The sequence below is a fragment of the Pseudophryne corroboree genome (genome assembly GCF_028390025.1).
Source record: "Pseudophryne corroboree isolate aPseCor3 chromosome 7 unlocalized genomic scaffold, aPseCor3.hap2 SUPER_7_unloc_8, whole genome shotgun sequence".
NCBI lineage: Eukaryota > Metazoa > Chordata > Amphibia > Anura > Myobatrachidae > Pseudophryne > Pseudophryne corroboree.
The window spans coordinates 407,386-415,581 of NW_026967617.1; the positions used below are offsets into that span (position 1 = coordinate 407,386).

General features: G+C 34.8%; 4 non-coding genes across 4 annotated transcripts; all 4 read right to left on the minus strand.

Moving 5' to 3' along the window:
- Positions 1-1,118: 1,118 nt before the first annotated feature.
- On the minus strand, positions 1,119-1,192 carry TRNAS-ACU (transfer RNA serine (anticodon ACU)). Its single transcript has one exon. It is a non-coding gene; the product is annotated as a tRNA-Ser (tRNA).
- A 3,427-nt stretch (positions 1,193-4,619) lies between these two features.
- On the minus strand, positions 4,620-4,693 carry TRNAS-ACU (transfer RNA serine (anticodon ACU)). The gene has a single exon. It is a non-coding gene; the product is annotated as a tRNA-Ser (tRNA).
- A 2,259-nt stretch (positions 4,694-6,952) lies between these two features.
- On the minus strand, positions 6,953-7,026 carry TRNAS-ACU (transfer RNA serine (anticodon ACU)). Its single transcript has one exon. It is a non-coding gene; the product is annotated as a tRNA-Ser (tRNA).
- Positions 7,027-8,122: 1,096 nt separating this feature from the next.
- On the minus strand, positions 8,123-8,196 carry TRNAS-ACU (transfer RNA serine (anticodon ACU)). The gene has a single exon. It is a non-coding gene; the product is annotated as a tRNA-Ser (tRNA).

Below are 8,196 nucleotides of genomic sequence, written 5' to 3' on the forward strand. Positions count from 1 at the left end.
AACCGATTGCGCCACAGAGACACTTTGTAAAAATTACATACTGACAAAGGCTAATAAGCATACATCTAGAACGTTTCCTAGAAAAACTTTAAAAAGTCAATAATCTGGAGAGTTTTTGTAAATTGTTTCTTCCATCAACCAACGAAGAAACACATTGGTACTTTCCCATGATGAGTGAGTGCTTCAGGATCTCTTGCACTTACATGTGCAGCAGAGTACTGCAATGGAAGCATGCTGGGCCCATAACCCAGAGGTAGGCAGATTGAAACTATCCTTTGCTATATGCATTTTTTTTTGTTAATTTAAGTAATCAAAACTGGGATTGATATTTTTGCTCTTTTATTTTTACTTAAAGTACAATAACTTTTACCATTTTAATTTGTTTTAATAGTATATTGACAGTATAGTTTTCTTTTAAAAAATCCACTTAATTTTCTTTACCCTATTATTAAAAGGGTAATTGACAAAAACAAACTACATTGTCACCAGAAGAGCAATACAAAATGTACAAGTGATATATTAAAATCATCTTTCCAGCTTGAATTTCAATGATGCATTGGGGCAACGATTTTGTGAGAAACATCTTCACCCTTAAATAAAGATTTTCTTAATTCCTTACCTGTGTGCTAATTAGATATCACCTTGTTTTCACATTAAACAGACTTCCACATGAGAAAGCAGCAAGGATGCAGTGGCGTTAATGTTTCCTGGTGTCAACCCGTATTATTTCAGCAGACATTGAAATGAGGATGCATCTTGCTGCCTTTCCAATGAAGCAAATTTAATTTAGTAATAGGTGAAAAACCATCCCTACAAAGGTGTTAATCAGAGACTTGGCTTTGTGGACACTTTTCAGAGAACAAATTTGTTAGCATAAAAATAAAGCCAGAAAATTAAGAGCTGTTTAATCACTCAATTTGATTTTTTTGCCAGCATATTTCTTTTTCTCTGCAACCCACTGCTAAATTGTGCTTCCTAGCTGTTTTTTATAAAATCACTGAATCAAATCTCACTCTGATTACATCAGAGAAGGCCAGGTACCCTACACCATAAGAGGGGGTTTGAAATTTTGACTTGTCTACTTAAATATCACCAAAACCTGATCACAAGGTCAATTATGTCCCTGGGTGGGATTGAACCACCAACCTTTTGATTAGTAGCCAGACACACTAACCGATTGCGCCACAGAGACACTTTGCAAAAAGTCCATACTGACAAAGGCTAATAAGCATTCATCTAGAACGTTTCCTAGAAAAACTTTAAAAAGTCAATAATCTGGAGAGTTTTTGTAAGAATTTTCTTAAATCAACCAACGAAGAAACACATTGGTACTTTCCCATGATGAGTGAGTGCTTCAGGATCTCTTGCACTTACATGTGCAGCAGAGTACTGCAATGGAAGCATGCTGGGCCCATTACCCAGAGGTAGGCAGATTGAAACTATCCTCTGCTATATGCATTTTTTTTGTTAAAGTAATCCAAAACTGGGATTGATATGTTAGCTATTTTATGTTTACTTAAAGTACAATGACTTTTACCATTTTAATTTGTTTTAATAGTATATTGACAGTATTGTTTTCTTTCAAAAATCCACTTAATTTTCTTTACCCTATTATTAAAATGGTAATTGACAAAAACAAACTACATTGTCACCAGAAGAGCAATACAAAATGTACAAGTGATATATTAAAATCATCTTTCCAGCTTGAATTTCAAAGATGCATTGGGGCAACGATTTTGTGAGAAACATCTTCACCCTTAAATAAAGATTTTCTTAATTCCTTACCTGTGTGCTAATTAGATATCACCTTGTTTTCACATTAAACAGACTTCCACATGAGAAAGCAGCAAGGATGCATTGGCGTTAATGTTTCCTGGTGTCAACCTGTATTATTTCAGTAGACATTGAAATGAGGATGCATCTTGCTGCCTTTCCAATGAAGCAAGTTTAATTTAGTAATAGGTGAAAAACCATCCCTACAAAGGTGTTCATCAGAGACTTGGCTTTGTGGACACTTTTCAGAGAACAAATTTGTTAGCATAAAAATAAAGCCAGAAAATGAAGAGCTGTTTAATCACTCAATTGGATTTTTTTGCCAGCATATTTCTTTTTCTCTGCAACCCACTGCTAAATTGTGCTTCCTAGCTGTTTTTATAAAATCACTGAATCAAATCTAACTCTGATTACATCAGAGAAGGCCAGGTACCCTACACCATAAGAGGGGATTTGAAATTTTGACTTGTCTACTTAAAGATCACCAAAATCTGATAACAAGGTCAATTACGTCCCTGGGTGGGATTGAACCACCAACCTTTTGGTTTATAGCCGTACACACTAACTGATTGCGCCACAGAGACACTTTGCAAAAGTACATACTGACAAAGGCTAATAAGCATTCATCTAAAACATTTCCTAGAAAAACTTTAAAAAGTCAATAAACTGGAGAGTTTTTGTAAGATGTTTCTTCCATCCACCAATGAAGAAACACATTGGTACTTTCCCATGATGAGTGAGTGCTTCAGGATCTCTTGCACTTACATGTGCAGCAGAGTACTGCAATGGAAGCATGCTGGGCCCATAACCCAGAGGTAGGCAGATTAAAACTATCCTCTGCTATATGCATTTTTTTTGTTAATTAAAGTAATCCAAAACTGGGATTGATATTTTTGCTCTTTTATTTTTCATTAAAGTACAATAACTTTTACCATTTTAATTTGTTTTAATAGTATATTGAAAGTATTGTTTTCTTTTAAAAATCCATTAATTTTCTTTACCCTAAAATTAAAATGGTAATTGACAAAAACAAACTACATTGTCACCAGAAAAACAATACAAAATGTACAAGTGATATATTAAAATCATCTTTCCAGCTTGAATTTCAATGATGCATTGGGGCAACGATTTTGTGAGAAACATTTTCACCCTTAAATAAAGATTTTCTTAATTCCTTACCTGTGTGCTAATTAGATATCACCTTGTTTTCACATTAAACAGACTTCCACATGAGAAAGCAGCAAGGATGCAGTGGCGTTAATGTTTCCTGGTGTCAACCTGTATTATTTCAGTAGACATTGAAATGAGGATGCATCTTGCTGCCTTTCCAATGAAGCAAGTTTAATTTAGTAATAGGTGAAAAACCATCCTTACAAAGGTGTTCATCAGAGACTTGGCTTTGTGGACACTTTTCAGAGAACAAATTTGTTAGCATAAAAATAAAGCCAGAAAATGAAGAGCTGTTTAATCACTCAATTGGATTTTTTTGCCAGCATATTTCTTTTTCTCTGCAACCCACTGCTAAATTGTGCTTCCTAGCTGTTTTTATAAAATCACTGAATCAAATCTAACTCTGATTACATCAGAGAAGGCCAGGTACCCTACACCATAAGAGGGGGTTTGAAATTTTGACTTGTCTACTTAAAGATCACCAAAATCTGATAACAAGGTCAATTACGTCCCTGGGTGGGATTGAACCACCAACCTTTTGGTTAATAGCCATACACACTAACTGATTGCGCCACAGAGACACTTTGCAAAAGTACATACTGACAAAGGCTAATAAGCATTCATCTAAAACGTTTCCTAGAAAAACTTTAAAAAGTCAATAATCTGGAGAGTTTTTGTAAGAAGTTTCTTCCATCAACCAACGAAGAAACACATTGGTACTTTCCCATGATGAGTGAGTGCTTCAGGATCTCTTGCACTTACATGTGCAGCAGAGTACTGCAATGGAAGCATGCTGGGCCCATAACCCAGAGGTAGGCAGATTGAAACTATCCTTTGCTATATGCATTTTTTTTTGTTAATTTAAGTAATCAAAACTGGGATTGATATTTTTGCTCTTTTATTTTTACTTAAAGTACAATAACTTTTACCATTTTAATTTGTTTTAATAGTATATTGACAGTATAGTTTTATTTTAAAAAATCCACTTAATTTTCTTTACCCTATTATTAAAAGGGTAATTGACAAAAACAAACTACATTGTCACCAGAAGAGCAATACAAAATGTACAAGTGATATATTAAAATCATCTTTCCAGCTTGAATTTCAATGATGCATTGGGGCAACGATTTTGTGAGAAACATCTTCACCCTTAAATAAAGATTTTCTTAATTCCTTACCTGTGTGCTAATTAGATATCACCTTGTTTTCACATTAAACAGACTTCCACATGAGAAAGCAGCAAGGATGCAGTGGCGTTAATGTTTCCTGGTGTCAACCTGTATTACTTCAGTAGACATTGAAATGAGGATGCATCTTGCTGCCTTTCCAATGAAGCAAGTTTAATTTAGTTATAGGTGAAAAACCATCCCTACAAAGGTGTTAATCAGAGACTTGGCTTTGTGGACACTTTTTAGAGAACAAATTTGTTAGCATAAAAATAAAGGCAGAAAATGAAGAGCTGTTTAATCACTCAATTGGATTTTTCTACCAGCATATTTTTTTCTCTGCAACCCATTGCTAAATTGTGCTTCCTAGCTGTTTTTTTATAAAATCACTGAATCAAATCTCACTCTGATTACATCAGAGAAGGCCAGGTACCCTACACCATAAGAGGGGGTTTGAAATTTTGACTTGTCTACTTAAATATCACCAAAACCTGATCACAAGGTCAATTATGTCCCTGGGTGGGATTAAACCACCAACCTTTTGGTTAGTAGCCAGACACACTAACCGATTGCGCCACAGAGACACTTTGTAAAAAGTACATACTGACAAAGGCTAATAAGCATTCATCTAGAACGTTTCCTAGAAAAACTTTAAAAAGTCAATAATCTGGAGAGTTTTTGTAAGAATTTTCTTAAATCAACCAACGAAGAAACACATTGGTACTTTCCCATGATGAGTGAGTGCTTCAGGATCTCTGGCACTTACATGTGCAGCAGAGTACAGCAATGGAAGCATGCTGGGCCCATTACCCAGAGGTAGGCAGATTGAAACTATCCTCTGCTATATGCATTTTTTTTGTTAAAGTAATCCAAAACTGGGATTGATATGTTAGCTATTTTATGTTTACTTAAAGTACAATGACTTTTACCATTTTAATTTGTTTTAATAGTATATTGACAGTATTGTTTTCTTTCAAAAATCCACTTAATTTTCTTTACCCTATTATTAAAAGGGTAATTGACAAAAACAAACTGCATTGTCACCAGAAGAGCAATACAAAATGTACAAGTGATATATTAAAATCATCTTTCCAGCTTGAATTTCAATGATGCATTGGGGCAACGATTTTGTGAGAAACATTTTCACCCTTAAATAAAGATTTTCTTAATTCCTTACCTGTGTGCTAATTAGATATCACCTTGTTTTCACATTAAACAGACTTCCACATGAGAAAGCAGCAAGGATGCAGTGGCGTTAATGTTTCCTGGTGTCAACCTGTATTATTTCAGTAGACATTGAAATGAGGATGCATCTTGCTGCCTTTCCAATGAAGCAAGTTTAATTTAGTAATAGGTGAAAAACCATCCTTACAAAGGTGTTCATCAGAGACTTGGCTTTGTGGACACTTTTCAGAGAACAAATTTGTTAGCATAAAAATAAAGCCAGAAAATGAAAAGCTGTTTAATCACTCAATTGGATTTTTTTGCCAGCATATTTCTTTTTCTCTGCAACCCACTGCTAAATTGTGCTTCCTAGCTGTTTTTATAAAATCACTGAATCAAATCTAACTCTGATTACATCAGAGAAGGCCAGGTACCCTACACCATAAGAGGGGGTTTGACATTTTGACTTGTCTACTTAAAGATCACCAAAATCTGATAACAAGGTCAATTACGTCCCTGGGTGGGATTGAACCACCAACCTTTTGATTAATAGCCATACACACTAACTGATTGCGCCACAGAGACACTTTGCAAAAATACATACTGACAAAGGCTAATAAGCATTCATCTAAAACGTTTCCTAGAAAAACTTTAAAAAGTCAATAATCTGGAGAGTTTTTGTAAGATGTTTCTTCCATCAACCAACGAAGAAACACATTGGTACTTTCCCATGATGAGGGAGTGCTTCAGGATTTCTTGCACTTACATGTGCAGCAGAGTACTGCAATGGAAGCATGCTGGGCTCATAACCCAGAGGTAGGCAGATTGAAACTATCCTTTGCTATATGCATTTTTTTTGTTAATTTAAGTAATCAAAACTGGGATTGATATTTTTGCTCTTTTATTTTTACTTAAAGTACAATAACTTTTACCATTTTAATTTGTTTTAATAGTATATTGACAGTATAGTTTTATTTTAAAAAATCCACTTAATTTTCTTTACCCTATTATTAAAAGGGTAAATGACAAAAACAAACTACATTGTCACCAGAAGAGCAATACAAAATGTACAAGTGATATATTAAAATCATCTTTCCAGCTTGAATTTCAATGATGCATTGGGGCAACGATTTTGTGAGAAACATCTTCACCCTTAAATAAAGATTTTCTTAATTCCTTACCTGTGTGCTAATTAGATATCACCTTGTTTTCACATTAAACAGACTTCCACATGAGAAAGCAGCAAGGATGCAGTGGCGTTAATGTTTCCTGGTGTCAACCTGTATTATTTCAGTAGACATTGAAATGAGGATGCATCTTGCTGCCTTTCCAATGAAGCAAGTTTAATTTAGTTATAGGTGAAAAACCATCCCTACAAAGGTGTTAATCAGAGACTTGGCTTTGTGGACACTTTTTAGAGAACAAATTTGTTAGCATAAAAATAAAGGCAGAAAATGAAGAGCTGTTTAATCACTCAATTGGATTTTTCTACCAGCATATTTTTTTCTCTGCAACCCATTGCTAAATTGTGCTTCCTAGCTGTTTTTTTATAAAATCACTTAATCAAATCTCACTCTGATTACATCAGAGAAGGCTAGGTACCCTACAACATAAGAGGGGCTTTGAAATTTTGACTTGTCTACTTAAATATCACCAAAACCTGATCACAAGGTCAATTATGTCCCTGGGTGGGATTGAACCACCAACCTTTTGGTTAGTAGCCAGACACACTAACCGATTGCGCCACAGAGACACTTTGCAAAAAGTACATACTGACAAAGGCTAATAAGCATTCATCTAGAACGTTTCCTAGAAAAACTTTAAAAAGTCAATAATCTGGAGAGTTTTTGTAAGAATTTTCTTAAATCAACCAACGAAGAAACACATTGGTACTTTCCCATGATGAGTGAGTGCTTCAGGATCTCTGGCACTTACATGTGCAGCAGAGTACTGCAATGGAAGCATGCTGGGCCCATAACCCAGAGGTAGGCAGATTAAAACTATCCTCTGCTATATGCATTTTTTTTGTTAATTAAAGTAATCCAAAACTGGGATTGATATTTTTGCTCTTTTATTTTTCATTAAAGTACAATAACTTTTACCATTTTAATTTGTTTTAATAGTATATTGACAGTATAGTTTTCTTTAAAAAATCCACTTAATTTTCTTTACCCTATTATTAAAAGGGTAATTGACAAAAACAAACTGCATTGTCACCAGAAGAGCAATACAAAATGTACAAGTGATATATTAAAATCATCTTTCCAGCTTGAATTTCAATGATGCATTGGGGCAACGATTTTGTGAGAAACATCTTCACCCTTAAATAAAGATTTTCTTAATTCCTTACCTGTGTGCTAATTAGATATCACCTTGTTTTCACATTAAACAGACTTCTACATGAGAAAGCAGCAAGGATGCAGTGGCGTTAATGTTTCCTGGTGTCAACCTGTATTATTTCAGTAGACATTGAAATGAGGATGCATCTTGCTGCCTTTCCAATGAAGCAAGTTTAATTTAGTAATAGGTGAAAAACCATCCCTACAAAGGTGTTAATCAGAGACTTGGCTTTGTGGACACTTTTCAGAGAACAAATTTGTTAGCATAAAAATAAAGCCAGAAAATGAAGAGCTGTTTAATCACTCAATTGGATTTTTTTTGCCAGCATATTTCTTTTTCTCTGCAACCCACTGCTAAATTGTGCTTCCTAGCTGTTTTTATAAAATCAATGAATCAAATCTAACTCTAATTACATCAGAGAAGGCCAGGTACCCTACACCATAACAGGGGGTTTGAAATTTTGACTTGTCTACTTAAAGATCACCAAAATCTGAAAACAAGGTCAATTACGTCCCTGGGTGGGATTGAACCACCAACCTTTTGGTTAGTAGCCAGACACACTAACCGATTGCGCCACAGAGAC